The sequence below is a fragment of the Pan paniscus genome, chromosome 4, assembly GCF_029289425.2.
Source record: "Pan paniscus chromosome 4, NHGRI_mPanPan1-v2.0_pri, whole genome shotgun sequence".
Lineage (NCBI taxonomy): Eukaryota > Metazoa > Chordata > Mammalia > Primates > Hominidae > Pan > Pan paniscus.
In genome coordinates this window covers 18,067,195-18,090,576 of record NC_073253.2, presented here as the reverse complement: position 1 = coordinate 18,090,576, position 23,382 = coordinate 18,067,195, and the positions used below count along the sequence as shown (strand labels likewise).

Sequence of the window (23,382 nt, the reverse complement as noted above, 5' to 3'; positions counted from 1 at the left end):
TTACCTGTTGGCATGGCTGTATAGACTCCTGGCTCAGTGCCTTACTGAGGAGGTCCTCAGCAGTTGCAAAGGATGGATCTACACCCTCCATTCTAAAAATTGGCACTATTGGCAAATAAGGTGACACAGGAACATACTCAGTATTCTGAAAAGAAGCTCAAAGGCAGTAAATGTCATTTTTCTAATGAAACAGAGTTAATACAAGAAAGAAGAGAGTTAGTATTCTCCATGGAAATTGAGACCATATGGCATCCATAAATCAAAAACAAGAGACTATGATAAATGAATCAAAGAAGAATAAAAACAATTTAGAAATATAAGTGCTAAAATTTTAAAATATTCTACCTAAGGAGTGAAATGCATAATGAACTCAGATTTTTTTTTATTTGTTTTTCAGTAGAGTGAGTCATCAATTTTATCAAGAAACTATGCATCCACATGTACTGGTAGTCTTCTCTTAGAGAAAGTTAGATAGCAGAAGCAATAAAAGTAAAATAGCAACTAACACTTTAAATAAGCATAATTTATTAAAGTAAGCTTCCTTTTACAAAATAGTATTAAAATAAAAACTTCTTGCAGATATTCCCAAGAATAAAGAAATAAGATTTAAAAAAATTAAGCATAGAGACACAGATTAAAGGCTAAAATTTGAGGTCAAAGTGTCATACAGGAATAAAGTATAACTTTATACCAATAAACTTATACATATAATAATAATTATTATTATTATTTTAGAGACAGGGTCTCACCCTTTCACCCAGGCTCAAATGCAGTGGCACTATCACAGCTTTCTATAGCCTCAAACTCTTGGGCTCAAGCAATCTTCCTATTTCAACCTCCCAAATAGCTGGGACTACAACTGCATGCTACCATGCTTAGCTAATTTTTTTTTTTTAATTTTGTAGAGATAGAGGCTTGTTATGTTGCCCAGGCTGGTCTCAAGTTCCTGATCTCAAGTGATCCTTCTGTCTTGGCCTCCCAAAGTGCTGGGATTACAGCTGTGAGCCACTGTGCCTGGCCAATGCAATTATTTTATTGGAAAATATAAATGACCAACTTCATAAAATATTTCAAAATCCTGAATAGACCCATAACAAAGGCATGAGATTCATAAATTTTAGCAAAGGGTCAAGTTTTTAATTTTGCTTCAGAGCATAGAAAAACATGAGATCTTTCAAACATTATTCATAAACCTGCTGTATCTTTAATATTCAATGAACAAAGAGAGCATAAAAATTACAATAGATAAACATCACTTATGCATATAGATACTTTATTAATATCATAAAGGTAAATATTAGCCATAAAGTCTGGCAGAAGTAAAAGAATATTGTACCAAGAGAAAAGTAGTATTCATTGCTTCCAGAAATAAAAAATAGTTTAATACTGAGGAAATATAATGATGTAATTCATTGCATTACACACTAACGGACAAAAATGATACATGCTAAAGTAAGTCACTTAATAAAGTAAGCATTCATTACTAATCAATACCTACACTTATCACTTCTATACTGTAAGCCTTTGTCAGTGCAATTTAAGTTAAACATGTAAATATAAAATGAAAGAATTAAGATTATATGAAAATTGTCTACCTGGAAACCCTAAAAGTATTGAGTGAAAATTCTTAGAATAAGCAAATTTTACTAGGTTACTAGATTTTTGAAAAATATACAAAATCAAGAGCATTTAATTTAACTGAAAATAATCAGTGATACAACATTAAAATATTTTTTAATTTTACATAACATCTAAGGTTAAATCTCACATGAAATATACAGTTCCAAGGTAAAGAGTATTTTTAAAAAGTATACATTTAAAAACACAAATGAATAAATGGAAGTATAAATCCTGTACAATCAAAAGACTAAATATTAAAGATACCACTTAATAAAATAGTTCAACAAATTCAGCATGGTTCAATCAAAATTCCTCGTTTTTTTGTTTTTTTTGAAAAACTTTTAGCTTTTCTGTTCTAGAGTTAACATCTAAGAGTAAATTATTGTATTGAAAATTAAACAGTGTTAAAAATAGACATTTGAAAATTTACATCAAATCATAGTATGGCCCTGTTAAAACCCCCCATGGCTGTTTTCACTTAAATCTAAACTCTTTGCCATAATAAAAAAGACCATAGCTTCCATCCCCAGCTCATGCCAGGTTTCCTCTCACACACAGCACTACAGTTCTCTCTCCTCTTGCAGGTGGCAGAATAATGAGCCTCTGAAAAAGTTCATGGCCTCATCCCTAGAACTTGTAAATATGTTCTGTTATGTGATAAAGGGGAATTCAGTTTGCATAAGAAATAAAGACTGTTTATCAACTGACCTCTTTCAAGGGCACTCTGTCTAATTCAGTCTTGTGACACTCCATCTTAATCCCTTTACAGAACTTTAGCACAATTTGTGATATGTTTTCTCTGTGTGCTTGTTATGGTCTAGATTCTTCACCAAGTTCTATGTAAGCAAGGGCCTTATCTTTCTTGTTTCATGTTATATGCCCAGGCCTTCACATGGTACCTAAAACAGACAAATGACTAAGCAAATGTGTGAATATACTATGAATTCACGATAATAAAATTATATAATAATATCACATAAGAGTATATATCAGTAGACAAGATGAGATCCCAAAGATTTATGAAACTCCAACATATAATACAGATTACCTTTTAAATCTATGAGTAATAGGTAGACTACCTAATATGTTTTGTGTGCAGAAATTGGAGTCACTATGTCTTTTAGGGTATTACACAACCTCTTGTTATGCTCAAAAGCAAAATCAAGACAACTTGAAGATTAAAATGTAAAAATAAAAATATTTTATAATTTTAAAATGAAAAAGATCTTTATGATAATAATATGAACACAGAAACTATAAAGAGAAAAGATCAATACATTTGAGAACTTAGTCATTTAAATGTTTCATAACAAATAATCCCATAAGCCAAATTATAAAACACTATAAGCAAATTTTAAAGTAATGGAAAAATTTTTTTCAATCCATTTGAAATAGGTTACTATGCAAAATAGCAAAAACATCTGCAAATTAATACTAAAATAGACATATCTTTGTAAATAAATAAGAATAAAAATAAATAATTTACAAATTTTACAAACAAACATGAAAAGACTTGCAAAAAGCAATTCACAGAATTGACCAATAAACAAACAATAAGATCTTGAATCTTAATAATCAAATAAATACAAATCAGAACAATGATTTTTTTATGCATCAGATTGGCAAAGATTAAAATACTTAATACTCATTTGAATGAGGAAGAGACCGGGCATTCTCAACCATTTAAGGAGGGTCCAATGGTACAATATATTTTTGCAATACCTATCTTGCCTTCCCTTTGAACTAACAATTCCACTTTTAGTGATTACACACAAATTTACCCAAAGTTACTATGCAGATAGAATAATCATCACAGTAGTGTGTGTAATTACAAGAAGAAAAGAAGGAAAGGCAGAAAGAAAAAGGAAGAGAAAGAAAGAAAAAGGAAGGAAGGAAGAAGAGGAAAGAAGGGAAGGGAGGGAGGAAAGAAGGGAAGGGAGGGAGGAAAGAAGGGAAGGGAGGGAGGAAAGAAGGGAAGGGAGGGAGGGAGGGAAGGAAGGAAGGAAGGAAGGAAGGAAGGAAGGAAGGAAGGAAGGAAGGAAGGAAGGAAAAAAAGAAAGAGAAAAGAAAGCTAGCTAGATTAAGAGACTAGGTACGGAGCAGGGAATATAGAAAAGTTTCTCTAGGTGTAAGTTTGCACATAAGTTGCATAAAAATTGGAAGAATATGTACCAAACTTTTAACCATACTTATCTCTGAAGAGTTGATAAGGGAATCAAAAAGTCTTGACTAAGCATGTTTTTACGTGTTATTTTGTTTTCTGGCCATTGTTTTCTGTCCATGCAATAGTCTACTATAGACCATGTTTTATATACTATCTCTTAGGGTAAGAGAAATTGGTAAATGACAATTATCAAATTCAAAAACAAAAAGCAGTTTAGAACTTCTAAAAATGATGAATTAAAATGACTACCAAAGCTCTTAGGGATCTCTAGGAATAACACTATTTCCCGAAAAAGGCTCTTCCATTTGGTTTCTATCATTTAGAAAATTAGGGGAAAGTTTGGGGAAAATAACTTTAATTCATTACGCATCATACTTGCCATTTTTCTGTTTACTTCCTTTTCTCCACTCTAGTGCTCAAAAATGCTTGAGAGGAAAAAGAATCAAAATGCACACTCAACTTTAGCAAAGAGCTGATCCTATTATGTAAAAATTTCATAAAACAAATAAGAACTATATAAGAAAGTTGTGAGATATTTTTCACGTGAAGATGGTACAATTGAAGCAAATTGAAATAAGTCCTCCCTGACATTTAAAGATGTCCTGGAACCCAGTTGACAGTCATGCATATTCAATCTATAAGCTTAGAGAGACAATCTTTGTGGAACCAATCTCAGATCAGTAAGAGACAAATCTGGCACATAAATTGTCTCCCTTCCTCTCTCTAGAAGGACTGCCATAAGACCAGCAGATCATGCAGTCTCCCCAGCAATAGTCTTACCAAATTAAACAGTCATTATACTTGATGTCAAGTGATAGCTAACTCAGTAACACACCCCCTCATATTCGTTTTCTTTACTTCCTGCCTCACTCCCTTTTCCCTCTCTCCCACATCTCAAAGACTACACTCCCCAGGAAAGTCTTAAAACATAAATATTTGCCTAACACTACTTTCTAGGAAACTATGTTGCCTGGCATGAGTTTTCTCTATTTAAGATGCAAAAACTAAAATTTTGAAAATTAAACTATGATTTCAAAAACATGTAGAATTTCAGTTCTATGACTTGATTATGATGATTTAGCTCTGTGTCCTTAGACAAGTCAATTAGTTTCTCAGAAATCAACTTTCCAATTTGTAAAACTCACTTTCTTCTTAATAGCCATTTATTTCACTTATGCTATGTCCCAGATGTTTTACTAAACACTAGTGATAAAATGATAAATAATACTAGTCAAGATCCTCAGTATTCCAGATAGACAAGTACATTAGATATTATGGTAAAATGTACTAAATGCAGTGACAGAGTTATTAAAAAAATTATGAGTGCAAGAGAAGAAGCAGCTAACTCATCCTTAGTGCTTTAAAAAGAAGAAAGTCTTCCTGGATGAATCAGTATCTGTAAAGGTTCTTAAAGGATATGTAATTTTAGGTAAGAAATCATGTTGGAAAGGACATTCTAGGCAAGAAAATAGCGTGGAAAAAACACCCTGAAAGAAATCTATTTATGAAATACAAAACAGATTACTGAAGCAAAAAATCATAGAGCCAAAGATGAGTAATGAATGCAGAAAAGTAGACAAGGCTGTGTTTGCACCATTAAGACTTTGGGCTCTGCTGAAAGTGACAGGGAGGCCATAAAGATTTCCCAGTAGAGGCCGGGCGTGGTGGCTCATGCCTGTAATCCTAGCACTTTGGGAGGCTGAGGTGGGCAGATTGCCTGAGGTCAGGAGTTTGAGACCAATCTGGCCAACATGGTGAAACCCCGTCTCTACTAAAGATACAAAAAAAAATTAGCCAGGTGTGGTGGCATATGCCTGTAATCCCAGCTACTTGGGAGGCCAAGGCAGGGGAACTGCTTGAACCAGGGAGGTGAAGGTTGCAGTGAGCCAAGATTGCGCTACTGCACTCCAGTCTGGATGACAGAGTGAGACTCCATCTCAAAAAAAGAAGAAAAAAAAAAAGATTTCTCAGTAGAATGGCATAGTTGCACAAACTGTTCTCAATAGTTTTCTCTCCCTCGAATTCTGTGATTCTATAACCCTATATTTTGTAATAAAAAAAGAGGTTAAAAGTGGCATTTTGTTGAAGTTATATAGATTCTATGGTAGTGTGCTAGTAACAATATTTAAATAAAAGTTATTAATCATTTGATAACACAAGATCAATTCCATATGCATGATTTCATCAGACCACATCTGGAATGCTTTTATTATTTATAAGAAATATATTTTAGAAAAAATATTTTGAATCTGACAATATCCAAAAAGTATCCAAGATTATGAAAGATTCAGAAAACCATTTCTCGGGAAAAAAAAAAAAAAGCACTTTCTGTCTTCTAATTTCAAACAGCTGTCATGTGAAAAAAAAAAAAGAAAGAAACAGACCTATGCAATGTAGCTGAAGCCTACAGATTTAAGATGTAACTGTAATCTGTGAAAAAGTTATAGGAAGCAAAATTCCAGCTTAATATATAAAAACAGAACATGACATAATTTAAGTTTTTCAAGAAAACATCAATCATTTTTGACCATAAAACTTCAAACAGAGCTTAGAAACAATCTGTTTTTTAAAAATGGGTGCTGGTCCTTGGACATGAAATAATAACTTACCCTCCCACCATTTAAAAAAATGCTAAAAAACTGAAAAAAAAATATTTAAAAGTTGATTTTAGACATTGGGCATTAGAAGTGGAATACTGTAATATCTGAGAGAAGAGGAAAAAAATGAGACCTTGGTCACTTTAGATTTCTACCCGGTACATTTTCTAGACCATGGAGTAGGGGGAAGAAAGCCAAGCAGAACACCATCGCCTCACTGGTTTGAAAAGACAGATGGAGTTTAGAAAGGCTGAGATACCTGGAGTTTTCAAGACAGAGCACAGAAAAAGGATGCTACTAAGAAAAGGAGTTCCAAAAATACACATAGGCATTCCCTTAAATATGTTGCTGAATACTAAGATACATATGCATAGGGTGAAACTTTATGAGGCAAAGAGTTAGAAAGCTGAATAATTTCCAGGACTCACATTGGTCTGGGAAATGTTTGAGTTTCAACTAGGAAGAATAGAGACACTTTGTTGAACATCCTAACCATTGTGTACAGCATAATTATAGACATATACCAGCCCCTATATTAAAGCTTGTTTAAGGGTAAAGGCTAATTTAGGTCCACTCTAATAAAGTTTATACGTAAGTTACAAAAGGATCAAACTTACCCACAATAACTTAATTGTCCACCAAAACAAAATCCAACACTCTTTAAAAGAAAATACAAAATCCAAGTATTCAACAACATACTATTATAATGCCCTGCTTCCCATAAAAAGTGCTATATATTACAAGAAGTAGAAAGATGTGACACATAAACATAAGAAAAATCAATAAATAGAAACATTCAGAAATGGAAGGGAAGATGAAATTAGTGGACAATAACTTTGAAAGAGCTTTTATAAATTTCCTGAAATATTTAAAGGAAAACCTGATGTTAATGAGGAGGAATAGAAGATAAAAATAGAACAAATCAAAATTTGACCTCTAGGTACTGGAAAACCTGAGGTGACTAGTGACTGGACTGGGACCCCAACATACCACAGCAGCCCGACAGAAAACTGGCCAGACGGCTACGGGGGTGTCCATTATCTTCTCACCAGGCAGGTCCTTCAGACCTGGGCCTCCAGCCAGCCCCTCACCAGAGCTATCAAGCCAGCACCAACTCAGCAGCTCCCTGGACAGAGCCTCCAGACGCAACTGAAAGCTTCTCTGCCACTGCCTATCCAGTGGATCTACCCTTACTACTCTCAGACTAATGAAGGAGCAAAGACCCTAAATGCATTATCTACACCTCCAACAAGCTTCAGTAGACCCAAGGAAAGGAGGTCACTCCATTTTTTATGGGTCTCACACAACTCCCACTGCCTGTCACCATATAGGGAACCCCTGGCTTGGGCCCACAGCTCAGACTTTTCATCCTGGGCTGACTGCACTGAGCAATTACTGATCTACATCCCTCTGAGGTGGAGCCCCCAGGAGACAAGAAAAACACACTTGGCCACAAGCACTTACTAAGGTCCCTTCCTCTGCTGCCTCTAAGTTGGGGAAGGAATATAAACCCTGAGATTGCCTGAGAGCTGCTGTGGACAGCCCAGGATTGCCAACTCATAATTTATGCCAGCACTCTAGTGGGAGAGGAATTCACACTTTCAGAGCATTGAGAGGGAACACAACAGCCACTGTGAGGAAAGACAAGGGAGCTACACAACTGAGCAACAGTCTACCAAATGACCAATAATCCTAAGTACCACCTACTGAATCACACCCTAAACCTTCAACACCAAAATGCTTCACTAATATACCCACCTCTGATACCAGAGACAAGAAGTCAGCTTCAAATAAAAACCGTGCATAAAGCCTCAGCCTAGTGAACATATCAAAAAAAGAAGTCTATTGACTGTACTCCATCTACACTGCAGTTAAAGGAACACCTACAAACAGAGATGAGTAAGATCCAATGCAAGAACTCCAGTAACTCAAATGGCCAGAATGTTGTATGTCCTCCAAAAGACCACACCAGTCCTCCAACAAGTTTGTAACCAGACTGTACTGGCTGGAATGACAGAAATATAATTGAGACTATGGATAGAAACAAAATCATCAAGATTCAGGAGGATGGCAAAACCCAATCCAAGGAAAATAAGAATCACAATAATACAATACAAGAACTGAAGGATAAAATAGCTGGTGTGTATATGTGTGTGTGTATATATATATACACACACATATATCTATATGACATATGAAATATATGTATTTTACATATTTATATATTATTGTATATATTATATATAATATATGAAACTGAATATATAAATATATATACATACATATATATGTATGTATGTGTGTATATATATATATATATATATGAATACTGAATGGGTCTGTCAGAGCTGAGTAACACCATACAAGAATTTCAGAATGCAATTAGCCGTATTAAGAGAAGAATAAGCCAAGCTGAGGAAAGAATCTCAGAACTTAAAAGACTAATTCTCTGAAATAAGACAGACAAAAATAAAGAAAAAAGAATAAGAAGAAATGAACAAAACCTCCAAGAAGTATGGGATTATGTGACGAGATCAAATCTATGAATTACTGGCATCCCTGAAAGGGAGGAGGAGAAAGCAAACAACTTGGAAAACATATTTCAGGATCTCATCCATGAAAACTTCCTCAACCTTTTTAGAGAGACCAACAGTCAAATTCAGGAAACAAATGGAATTCTTGGAAAATTCTGCACAAGAAGATAAATCCCAAGAACGTAATCATCAGATTTTCCAAGGTTGAAATGAAAGAAAGAATGTTAAAGGCAGCTAGAGAAAAAGGGTGGGTCACCTACAAAGAGAATATCATCAGACTAACAGTGAACCTCTTAGCTGAAACCCTACAAACAAGAAGAGATTGGGGGCCTATATTCAACACTCTTAAAGAAAAAATTTTTCAACCAAAAATTTCATATCCAGCCAAACTAAGTTTTCTAAGCAAAGGAGAAATGAGGTACTTTTAAGATAAGCAAATTGATATGGTTTGGCTCTATGTACCCACCCAAGTCTCACCTTGAATTGTAATCCCCATAATCCCTATGTGTCAAGGGCAGGACCAGGTGGAGATAATTGGATCATGGGGGCAGTTTCTTTTATGCTGCTTTCATGATAATGGGTGAGTCTTACGAGATCTAGTGGTTTGATAAGTGTCCGGCATTTCCTCTGCTTGTACTCACTCCATCCTGCCACCCTGTGAAGAAGGCGCCTGCTTCTCCTTCACCTTCTGCCATGATCGTAAGTTTCCTGAGGCCTCCCCAGCAATGCAGAATTGTGAGTCAATTAAATCTCTTTTCTTTATAAATTACCCAGTCTCAGGTATTTATTCCTAGCAGTGTGAGAATCCATTAATACAGTAAATTGGTAGCAGGAGTTGGGTGCTACTATAAAGATTCCTGAAAATATGGAAGCAAATTTGGAACTGGGTAACAGGCAGAGGTTGGAACAGTTTGGAGGGCTAAAGAAGACAGGACTATGTGAGAAAGTTTGGAACTTCCTAGAGACTTGTTGAATGGCTCTGATCAAAATGCTGATAGCGATATGGATAATGAAGTCCAGGCTGAGGTGGTCTCAGATGGAAATGAGGAACTTCTTGGGAACTGGAGTAAAGGTGATTCTTGCTATGCAAAAAGAAAAATTGGCAGCATTTTACCTCCACCCTAGAGATCTGTGAAACTTTGAACTTCAGAGAGATGATTTAGGGTATCTGGCAGAAGAAATTACTAAGCGGTAAAGTGTTCAAAAGAAAGCAGAGCATAAAAGTTTGAAAAATTTGCAGACTGACAATGCGATAGAGAATAAAAACCCATTTTCTGGGGAGATATTCTATCAAATCCACATACATCAATAAAAACCTTGAATGTAAACAGGTTAAATGCCCCCACTTAAAACACACAGAGTGGCAAGGTATATAAAAAACTAGGGCCTAAAGGTATGCTGTCTCCAAGAGACTCATCGCACATGAAATGACACACATAGGCTCAAAATAAGGGGGTGGGGGAAAATCTGCCAAGCAAATTAAAAACAGAAAAAAGCAGGGTTGCAATGCTCATATTAGATGAAACAGACTTTAAACCAACAAAGATCAAAAAAGACAAAGAAGGGCATTACATAATGGTAAAGGGTTCAATTCAACAAGAAGACCTAACTGTCCTAAATGTATATGCACCTAACACTGAAGCACCTAGATTCTTAACCAAGTTCTTAGAGACCTACAAAGAGATATAGACTCCCACTCAGTAACAGTAAGAGACTTCAACACTCCACTTACAGTATTGGACAGATCAATGAGGCAGAAAATTAACAAAGATATTCAGGACCTGAACTCAACATTGCACCTAATGGATACAATAGACATCTACAGAACTCTCTATTCAAAAACAGAATATACCGTCTTCTCATTGCCATATGGCACATACTCTAAAGTTGACCATGTGATTGGATATAAAACAATCCTCAGCAAAGGCAAAAGAACGGAAATCACACCAAACATACTTTCAGACCAAAGTGTAATATAAATAGAAGTCAAGACTAAGAAAATTGTTCAAATCAATTCAAATACATGAAAATTAAACAACATTCTCCTGAATGGCTTTTGGGTAAATAATGAAATTAAGGCAGAAATCAAGAAGTTCTTTGAAACTAATGAGAACAAAGATACAACAAACCAGAATCTCTGGACACAGCTAAGGCAGTATTAAGAGAGAAATTCATAGCACTAAACACCCTATTGAAAATTTAGAACAATCTCAAATTAACAACCTAACATTACAACTGAAAGACTTAGAGAAGCAAGAACAAATCAACCTCAAAGCTAGCCGAAGACAAGAAATAACCAAAATCAGAGCTGAACTGAAAGAAATCATGACATGAAAAAACATTCAAAAGATCAGTGAATTCAGGAATTGGTTTTTTGTAAAGATTAATAAGATAGGTCACTAGCTAGACTAACAAAGAAGAAAAGAGAAAAGATCCAAATAAACAGTTACCAACTATATATTGTCTGTAAGCAAATACATGCTATCTGTATATCACTTTTAAATTTTTTTATTGATACACAATAAATGTACATATTTTCAGGATGCACATGACAATTTAATACATTTACATAATTTGTAAAAATTAAGTCAATGTAATTGGGATACCCACCACCTTAAATATTTTCTTTTCTTTATGCTGGAAACATTCTAATTATTCTCCTCTAGCTATTTTGAAATACAATTGATTATTGTATAGTCACCCTACTGCTCTATTGAACACTAGATCTTATTTCTTCTATGAAAATCTATTATTTGTACCCATTAATCAATTTCTCTTTCCACTTATTTATAAAGTGGCCAAGAGTTTAAATGCCAAAGAATGGAAAAACTTATATCATTCAATCATCAATTATAAGAAAGTTGAAATGTCTATAGTAATATTTGAGAAAGTAAACCTCATAAGAAGAAACATTATCAAAAGAAAAAAGGGACAGCCACAATACAAAAAAAGTTCAATTCATCAAAGAGACATAATAATCCCAAGTATGTATGCATTTAATAACAGAGTTGCTCAAGTAGTGAAGCAAAACAGACAAACTTCAAAGAAAAGTAGAGACTTTCCAATTACATTTAGAGATTTCAACATTCTTCTTCCAGTAATTTCAAGTAAACATAAAATCAGTAAATATGCAGAACATTTGAACACTACTGACACACTTGATGTAATTCATATTTTTAAATACCACATTCCTTTACTGCCTAATACAGTCTGTTCAAATGCATATGAAAATGTCACAGTTATACCATTTTCTGGGTCATAATACAATTCCCAATGAATTTTAAAGTATTGACACTTTACAGAGTATGTTCTTTGACTATAATAAAACTAAATTGAAATAAAACACAACAATATGAGGGAAAAAGCAATGTCTGGAAAACTGGCAAGTATTTGGAAATTAATCATCACACTTCTAAATACTCCATGAGTCAAAGAAGAAAACCCAAATCATTTTAACTGAAGGAAAATAAAATTAAATTATCAGAATTTTGAAAGTGGAGAAAAAAGAGTGAGTAAAGAAAAATACATAGCTGTAAATACTTACATTAGAAAAGGGCTAAATCAATGGTCTAAGTTTTATTTTAAGAAACAAGCAAGCAAGTTAAATCCAAAGTATATAGAAGAAAGAATATAATAAAAATCTGTGCAGAAATTGGTAACATAAAAATCTGGCAAACAGGAAAATAAATAAAAAATCTAAAAGCTGCTAATTTGAAAATGTAGATGAATTGATTAATTTCTAGCTGTAATGGTCAAGTAAAAATGAGAGGAAGCAAATTAACAGTTTTAAGAATAAATGAGGGAGTACTTCTATAGATCCTACAGACATTAAAAAAATCCTAAGGGAATATTATTTTAATTAATTCAAAGTTTTAACTAAAATAAACAAATATATGAAATGTAAAAACAGACAGGAGAATTTAGAAACTGTGAAATGCTCTATAATCATTAAATGATTCAAACTTTAATTTAGAACCTGCTCACAAAGAAAGGTACAGGTTAAGATAGCTTCATTGGTGAAATCTGTTGAACATTTCTGGAAGAAGTAACACAAAATAATACAAATCTTTTTATAAAATTTAACAGGACAGAACACTTTTTAGCTCATTTTATATGGCCAGTATTACCTTGATAATAAATGAGAAGAAAACTACAAGAAACCTACCAACAAATATCTTTCGTGGACATTGTATTAGTTTTTTGTTGTTGCTGTTACTGGAACAAACTTCCACAAACTTAGTAGCTTAACACAGATTTATTATCGTATAGGTCTGTAGGTCAGAAATCTGACACACTGGAATAAAATCAAGGATTGGCAAGGCTGCATTCCTTTCCTGGTGCTCTGGTACAGTATCCGTTTCCTTGCCTTTTCCTGTCTCTAGAGGCCACTCACATGTATTGGTTTATAGCCGTTTTCCTCCATCTTTAAAGCCAGCAACACCACGTTCCTCTGACCTTGCTTCTGTTGACACATCTCCCTGACCACCACTGGGAAAGCTTATCTGCTTTTAAAGACTCTTGTCATTAGATTGGCCTCACTCTGATAATGCAGAATAATCCCCAGCTAATGGTTTTTAACTTGAAACACATCTTTGAAGTTCCTTTTTCCATGTGATGTAGCAAAGTCACAGATAAAGTGGATTAGGATGTGGACATATTTGGGGGAGCCATTTTTCTGACTACCGAAATCATGGTATTAAGAAGTAATATTCTTACTATTAAGAAGAATATTACTAATAAGAAAATTAATAATATTTTTATTATTGAGAAGCAATATTCTTAATACAATATTTAGAAACCACATTCAACAACATCAAGAAAATGAAACCTGAAAAAGTGAAATTTGTTTATTCCAGGAATGCAAAGTTGATGTGTAATTCACGCCACTAACATAAGAACATGGGAATTTTATATCATCATCTCGGTAGATATAGAACAAACATTTCAAAAAATTTGAAACCTCTTTTGATTAAAAAAATTATATCAAAATATTGATTAAAGGAAATGTTCTCAACTTAATAAAAAGTATCTCTAAAAATCCTACAGCTAACATAATGTTTAATGATAAAAGACTGAAAACTTTTTCTCTGAGAATGGAAGCAAAGCAAATTTCTTGCTTTCATCACTTTTATTCAGGATTGTATCACCAGTGCAAAAAAAAAAAAAAGGCATAGTTTCAAAAGGAAGACATAAACATGCCTATCACAGATAAATTGATCATATACACATAAAACAATTAACAAATTATACTTCATAAAATTGAAATCTTCTGTTATTCAAAAGACTCCTTTGAGAATAAGAAGAGACAAACAGAATGAAAAAAACCTCATACATATGTCAAATCTTGTATCTGGAATATTTTTAAAACTCAGAATATAACAAGAAGACAAATAACCCTATTAAAAATAGAAAGACAATTTGAACAGATACTTCAAAAAAGAATATATTCAAGAATAGCCAATATGCACATAAAAAATACACTTGATTTTAATAGTGATCAGGTAAATAAAAATTGAAACCTCAATGAAATACCACTACACATCCAGTAGACTAGGTAAATGGAAAAGCCTGAACATACTCAGTGCTGATGGGGATGTGGAGCTTCCAGAATTATTATTAGTGGAAATGTAAAATATATCTCATATATTATTGGTGGAAACGTAAAATAATCCGACCACTTTGGAAAACAATTAGACATAGTTTTGTAAAGATAAACATATACTTGTTATATGATGAAGCATTTTTACAGATAGATATTTACTAAAAGAAATGAAAGCACACGTCATAAAATTATACACGGGTTTTTTCATCTTAGCCAAAAATTGGAAAAATCCAAATGACTACCAGCATGTAAATGAATAAAAAATACTATTTATTTAAAGGAAGTAAAAAGTAACAGCGTAGGAAAGGCCAAGATGACCAGTTAGAGCCTATGTGTATCTTTACACGAGATGGGTCTCTTGAAGACAGCATACCATGGGTATTAGCTCTATCCAACTTGCCATTCTAATTTGCCATGGCCAATTAGAAGCAGCTGCAGTCCATGGCTCTCATGGAGGGGAATGAAAATGGCAGTGAATTCAAAACTTTCAACTGAAATATCCAGGTTCTAACATTGAGACTGACTAGGTAGACAACTCAACCCATAGAGAACAAAGAAAAGCAGGCTGGTGCAACAGCCCACCCAGGAGTGGCACAGAGCTGAAGGAACCTCCGCCCCCAGCCACAGAAATCCCTGAGTGATTGTGCAACCCTGCCCAGGAAACCATGCTTCTCCCATAGATCTTTGCAAACCATGGATCAGGAGATCCACACATGAGACCATGCAATCAGGGCCTTGGATTCATTACACAGAGCTGTGTGCAGTCTCTTCACAGACACCCAGAACTTTTACAAACTCTGGCTCTGGGAATCCCGGCAAGGCAGGAGATGCATCCGTACACTCCCTTAGGAAGGGGGCTGAATCCAGGGAGCCAAGCACCACTGTTCAGTGGGCTCCACTTCCCCACTTCTAAGGCATCTCACAAGTTACGAGCCACTGGCTTAGAATTCCAGCCAGCCAGTACAACAGGCTGGAGACTGCTTGAGGAAGAGGAGTTCCCAGGGGGAGGGGCAGCTGCCATTTCTGTGGTTAGGTCAAACTCAGCTGTTCTAGCCTGCAGGCTCCAGGGAGCCCAGACAGTCCTGATGAGGAGGAGTCCCCCATGTCACAGCACAGCTGGTTTGTCACATCATGGCCAGACTGCTTCTTTAAGTAGGACCATGATCTATCCCTCCTCAGTGAGTGGGGTCTCCCCATGAGAATTTGAGAAACCCCAGCCAGGGTTATATGGATAGAACTCTGATCTCTCTCTGGGACAGAGCCCCTTGAGGGAGAAACGACCAATGTCTTGTGGTTTAGTCAACTCAGCCTTTCCAGCTTGCTGACTCCAGAGAGTCCAGGCTATCTGGACAAGGAAAGAAAGAGTGCCCCCCAATGCAGTACATCTGCTCTACCGAAAAGCAGCCAGACTGCTTCTTTCAGTGGGTCTCTGATCCTGTCCCTCCTGACTGGTGAGACCTCCCAACAGGGGTCTCCAAACACCTGCTACAGGAGCTTCCGGGCCAGCAACAGGTCAGTACCTGCCTGAGATGGAGCTCCCAGAGGTAAAAGACTGCCACCTTTGCTGTTTTGTAGCCTTCACTGGTGATACCTCCAGGTAAGGGAAAAGTTGAGGAAAAGCAGACCCAATGCTCCATACCCATATACCAAAGAATGGCCTGACTGTTAAAAGACAAAGAAACAGAAAGAAACATCAACAAAAGTCCCCGAAAACCCCATTAAAAGGTCAGCAACTCTAAAAATTGAAGGTAGATAAGCCCACAAAAATGAGAAAGAATCAACACAAAAATGCTGAGCACTCAAAAAGCCAGAGCAACTCTTCTCCTCCAAATGACTGCAACACCTCTCCAGCAAGGGCACAGAATTTGGCTAAGGCTGAGATGGATGAATTCACAGTATTAGGCTTCAGCAGGTGGGTAATAACAAACTGCACTGAGCTAAAGGAGCATATTATAATCCAATGCAAAGAAGCTAAGAATCATAATAAAACAGTACAGGAGCTGATAACCAGAATAGCCAGTTTAGAGAGGCACATAACTGAACTGATGGAGCTGAAAAACACAACATGAGAAATTCACAACACAATCACAAGTATCAATAGCAGAATAGACCAAGTGGAGGAAAGAATCTCAGAGCTTGAAGACTATCTTTCTGAAATAAAATGGGCCGACAAGAACAGCAAAAAAGGAATGAAAAGGAACAAATAAGACTCTGAGAAATATCGAACTATGTAAAAAGACCAAACCTAAAACTGATTGCGGTACCTGAAAGAGATGGGGAGAATTGAACAAAGCTGGAAAACATACTTCAGGATATCATCCAAGAGAACTTCCACAACCTAGAAAGATAGGCCAACATTCAAATCCAGGAAATCCAGAGAACCGCAGTAAGATACTCCATGAGAAGATCAACCCCAAGACACATAATCTGAAGTTGAAAAGAAAAAAAAAAAATGTTAGGGCAGCCAGAGAGAAAGGCCGGGTGACCTACAAAGGGAAACCCATCAAACTAACAGTGGATCTCTCAGATGAAACTCTACAAACAAGAAGAGTTTGGGAGCCAATATCCAACATTCTTAAGAATTTCTAACCCAGAGTTTTATATCTGACCAAACTAAGCTTCATAAGCAAAGGAGAAATAATATCCTTTTGAGACAAGCAAACGCTGAGGGAATTTGTCACCACCAGGCCTGCCTTGCAAGAGCTGCTGAAGGAAGCACTAAATATGGAAAGGAAAAACTGGTACCAGCCACTACGAAAATACAGTGAAGTACACAGACAAGTGACACTGTGAAGCAGCCACATACACAAGTCTGCAAAATAATCAGCTAGCATCACAATGACAGAATCAAATTCACGCATAACAATATTAACCTTAAATGTAAATGGGCCAAATGCCCCCAATTAAAAGAAACATAATGGCAAGTTGGATAGAGCTAATATTCATTGGTATGCTATCTTCAAGAGACCAATCTCATGTGCAAAGATACACATAGGTACAAAATAATAGATGGAGGAAAATTTACCACGCAAATGGAAAATAGAAAAAAGCAGGGGTCACAATCCTAGTTTCTGACAAAACAGACTTTAAACCAACAAAGATCAAAACAGAAAAAGAAGGATATTACATAATGGTAAAGGGTTCAATTCAACAAAAATAGCTAGCTATCCTAAATGTATATGCAGAGATTTAGACTCCCACACAATAATAATGAGAGACTTTAAAACCCCACTAACAATATTAGACTGATAATTAAGACAGAAAATTAACAAATATATTCATGACCTGAACTCAGCTCTGGATCAAACAAATCTGATATATATATATATATATACAAAACTCTTCACCCCAAAACAGCAGAATATACATTCTTCTCATCACCACATGGCAGGTACTCTAAAATTAATCACATAATTGGAAGTAAAACACTCCTCAGCAAATGCAAAAGAACTGAAATTATAACAAACACTCAGATTACAGCACAATCAAATTAGATCTCAAGACTAAGAAATTTACTCAAAACCACACAACTACATGGAAATTAAACAACCTGCTACTGAATTCATCCTGAATAAATAATGAATTAAGGTAGGAATCAAGAAGTTCTTTGAAACTAATAATAACAAAAAGACAAGGTACCAGAATGTCTGGGACACAACTAAAGCAGTGCTAAGAGGGAAATTTATAGCACTAAATCCTTACATCAACTCAAATTAACAACCTAACAACACAACTAAAAGAACTACAGAACCAAGAGCAAACAAATCCCAAAGCTACCAGAAGACAAGAAATAACCAAGATCAGAGCAGAACTGAAGGAAATAGAGACACAAAAAAAACCCTTAAAAAAATCAACAAATCCAGGCACTGGTTTTTTGAAAAAATAAAATAAAATAGACCACTAGCTAGACTAACAAAGAAGAAAAGAGAGAAGACTCAAATAGACACAATAAGAAATGATAAAGGGGATATCAACACTGACCCCACCGAAGTACAGACAACCGTCACAGAACAATATAAACACCTCTATGCACATAAACTAGAAAATCTAGAAGAAATGGATAAATTCCTGGACACATACTGTCTCCGAAGACTGAACCAGGAAGAAATCAAATCCCTGAGTAGACCAAAAATGAGTTCTGAAATTGAGTTAGTAATAAATAGCCTACCAACCAAGCCCAGAACCAGACAGATTTACAGCTGAATTCTACCAGAGGTGCAAAAAAGAGGTAATACCATTTTGACTGAAACTATCCCAAACAATTGAAAAGAAGGGTCTCCTCCCTAACTCATTTTATGAGGCCAGCATCATCCTGATACCAAAACCTGGCAGAGATACAACAACAAAAAAGAAAGCTTCAGGTCAATATCTCTGATAAACTTTAATGCAAAAATCCTCAATAAAATACTGGTAATCAGAATCCAGCATCACATCAAAAAGCTTATCCACCATGGTCAAGTTGGCTTCATCCCTGGGATGCAAGGTTGGTTCAACATACGCAAATCAATAAATGTAATTCATCACATAAACAGAACCAGAGACAAAAACCACATGATTATCTCAATAGATGCAGAAAAGGCCTTCGATAAAATTCAAGCTCCTTCATGTTAAAAACTCTCAATAAACTAAGTATTGAAGAAACATACCTCAAAATAATAACAGTCATATATGACAAACCCATAGCCAATATCATCCTGAATGGGAAAAAGATGGAAGCATTCCCCTTGAAAACTGGCACAAGACAAGGATGCCCTCTCTCACCATGCCTATTCAACATAATACTGGAAGTTTTGGCCAGGGCAATCAGACAAGAGAAAGAAATAAATGTATTCAAATAGGGAGAGAGGAAGTCAAATTATCTTTGTTTGCAGATGACATGATCCTATATATCTAGAAAATCTTATTGTCTCAGCCCAAAAGCTTATTAAGCTGATAAGAAAATTCAGCAAAGTCTCAGGATACAAAATCAATGTGCAAAAATCGCTAGCATTCCTATAACACCAACAACAGACAAGCCAAGAGCCAAATCATGAATGAACGCCAATTCACAATTGCCACAAAGAGTATAAAATACCTAGGAACACAGCTAACAAGGGAAGTGAAGAACCTCTTCAAGGAGAACTACAGACCACTGCTCAAGGAAATCAGAGAGGACACAAACAAATCGAAAAACATTCCATGTTCATGCATCAGAAGAATCAATATCATGAAAATGGCCATACTGCCCAAAGCAATTTATAGATTCAATGCTATTCCCATTAAACTAATATTGACATTTTTCATAGAATTAGAAGAAACCATTTTAAAATTTATATGAAACCAAAAAAAGAGCCTGAATAGCCAAGACAATCCTAAACAAAAAGAACAAAGCTGGAGGCATCATGCTACCTGACTTTAAGCTATACTACAAGGCTACAGTAACCAAAACAGTATGGTACTGGTACAAAAACAGATGCATAGATCAATGGAACAGAATGGAGAACTCAGAAATAAGACCACATACCTACAAGCATCTGATCTTCAAGAAACCTGCCATAAACAAACAATGGAGACAGGATTCCATATTTAATAAATGGTGCTGGGAGAACTGGCTAGCCATACGCAGAAAATTGAAACTGGACCCCTCCCTTACACCTTATATACAAAAATTCACTCAAGATAAATTAAAGACTTAAATGTAAAACCCAAAACTATAAAAGCCCTAGAAGAAAATCTAGGTAAAATTAAACTAAAGAGCTTCTGCACAGCAAAACAAACTATCATCGGTTTGAAAAGACAACCTACAGAATGGAAGAAAATTTTTGCAATCTATCTATCTGACAAAGGTCTAATATGCAGAGTCTACAAGGAACTTAAATTTACAAGGAAAGAAAAAACATTAAAAAGTAGGCAAAGAACATGAACAGACACTTCTCAAAAGAAGACATTCATGTGGAAAACAAATATATGAAGAAGAGCTCAACATCACTGATCATTAGAGAAATGCAAATGAAAACCACAATGAGATACCATCTCATACCTGTCAGAATGGTGATTACTAAAAAGTCCGGAAAGAACAGATGCTGGCAAGGTTGTGGATAGAAAAGAACACTTTTATACTGTTGGTCAGGACATACATTAGTTCAACCACTGAGGAAGACAGTGTAGCAATTCCTCAAAGATCTAGAGGCAGAAATACCATTTGACCTAACAATTCTGTTACTGAGTATATACCCAAAGAAATATAAATTATTCTATTATAAAGATACTTGCACGCATATGTTCATTGCAGAAGTATTCACAATAGCAAAGACATAAAATCAACCCAAATGCCCATCGGTGATAGACTAGATAAAGAAAATGTGGTACATATACACCATGGAATACTATGCAACCATAAAAAGGAACAAGATTACGTTCTTTGCAGGGACATGAATGGAACTGGAAACTGTTACCCTCAACAAACATAAGAACAGAAAATCAAACACTGCATGTTCTCACTTAGAAGTGGGAGCTGAACGATGAGAACGCATGGGCACATGGTGGGCAACAGCACACACTGGGACCTCTCACAGGTAGGGAGCGGGAGAGCATCAGGAAGAATAGCTAATTGATGCTGGTCTTAATTCATGCGTGATGGGTTGATCTGTGCAGCAAACCACCATGGCACATGTTTAGCTACGTAGCAAACCTGCACATGTTTAGCTACGTAGCAAACCTGCACATGTTTAGCTACGTAGCAAACCTGCACATCCTGCACATGTATGCTGAAACTTCAAATAAAAGTTAAAGAAAAAAAACAAAATACTCATTCACACAAAACATGGATGAATCTCAACAATGCACTGATTAGAAGCCAGAACACAAGGGCATTTACATTATGATTACATTTCTATACAATCATAGAAAAGGAAAACTAATATATTGTGACAGAAAGTACATCGGCAGTTACCTGGAGCTGTGGATGACACAAAGGAATTTTCTGTGATGATGGAAATATATATCTTGATTATAGTCATGGTTACAGAGGTGTCTACACTTGTCAAAATGCACAAATCTATATTCTTAGAATGCGATATTTTATTGGTTGTAAACAATAGCCCAATAAATTTAATTTTAAAAAAATGTTTCTTGGCCAGGCATGGTGGCTCACACCTGTAATCCCAGCACTTTGGGAGGCCGAGGCGGACAGATCATTTGAGGTCAGGAGTTCAAGACCAGCCTGGCCAACTTGGCAAAACCCCTTCTCTACTAAAAATACAAGTGAGCCAGGCATGGTGGCGGGCTCCTGTAATCCCTGCTATTCGGGAGGCTGAGGCAGAAGAATCGCTTGAACCCCGGGAGGCAGAGGTTGCAGTGAGCCGAGATCACACCTCTGCACTCCAGCCTGGGCAACAAGAGCAAAACTCTATCTTTAAAAAAAAAAAAAAAAAGTTTCTTCCACCCCAAAATTGATCTTTTAGGATATTTTGGAAGAGGATACCTAAATTGAATGGACAATTCAAATAAATATTCTGTTCCCTAGATGATCCCTTGTATGTGCCTATGTGTGTCATCTTCATTCTCTGCTTGATTAAAATACTTAAAAGAATCAAGCAGTAGATATCTTTACAGATGTGAGTTTATATTATAAATTTTATAAAAAGTGACTGTCAGTAATAGTAGATCCAGTTTTAACTATTTGTCTTATGTATTTTAAATATTTGGTAAAATTTTAAATACCACTTAAATTACTATAATTTTGCTTTATACAAAGTTTTTTGCAAGTATATAGTTAAGTGTGTGCCTGTGTGTGTGCACTTTGACAAATGCAGACATCGGTGCAATCACCACTACAATCCTACAATCAAGATAGGTATTTCCATTATCACAAAAAATTCTTTCATGTCACTGACAATTCCAAATAACGTTTAAAAGTAATGGCAAAAACCGCAACTACTTTTGCACCAACTTTAATATATATATAGATAGATAGATAGATAGATAGATAGATAGATAGATAGATAGATATAGATATATAGATACACACACATATAACTCTTGAGAGAATGGAAACACTACATTTTTTTTCCAAACATGTACTCTTTCCTGGTAGTTTTAGAATAAACGTATTTCTGTTCATTTAGTTCTCTTTTTAAATATTTTGCTTGGAAACTTGTATTTGACCAATATCCACAAATGATTTGTGTTATTGAAAAGTAAAGAAGGGAGAACAGGAAAGTCTAAGTCAACATTCTGTGTGACTATCCATGGGAAACACAATACTGCTAAGCATTAAATAATCTTGTATTTCAAATCTCCAAATTCCTTTAACAATGATAAATGAGAGACACCAAAAGGTTTTAGAAATTCTACCTAAGTGAGCTTTAATCATGTTAACTGAAATTTTCTTTACACTTAGAATTCTTTTTCACCTCTCAGTGAGGTTTTTGGTTTTGTTTTGTGTAGGGATGGGGAGGCAAGGGGTTGGTCATGATTATCTGACAAACTGCCTTCTAAGAACCTCATTTTGAAAAAGGTCTTACTAAGAAAAAAAAATCTTACAACTAAATTGCTTTTACACAATGAGTTGAAATATTATTAACCATTTACACGCATAATAGTATCAAGGCAAACTTTGTTAATAATAGTAAGACATATTCAGAAATTATCCCATGCCTTTAACATTTCAGAATAACTTCAAATATGAATGTATGCCATAAGGAGGGAAGAAATTAATAAATATTGAGTACCTACATAGGTTAAAAGCAAGTCATATAGTATTTCATTATAGTTTATTTATAGAATAAGAAAATTATTTGAGTGTGTTCCACTTATGTTTGTGTAATACGCTTGAAAATTTCTTATAGAAAAGATGGAGAAACATGCTATGAATGGCAATACAAT

General features: G+C 35.3%; 1 long non-coding RNA gene across 2 annotated transcripts in view; it reads right to left on the bottom strand.

The window, feature by feature from the left end:
• LOC117980227 (uncharacterized) overlaps positions 1–23,382 on the bottom strand; it is a 161,459-nt gene that overhangs the window by 104,648 nt on the left and 33,429 nt on the right. The window contains exon 2 of one of the 2 annotated variants that reach the window (XR_004671427.2): positions 5–145. The exons of the other annotated variant lie outside the window; for it this stretch is intronic. This is a non-coding gene — a long non-coding RNA (uncharacterized LOC117980227). The remainder of the gene's footprint in view (positions 1–4; positions 146–23,382) is intronic. 2 annotated transcript variants of the gene reach the window in all.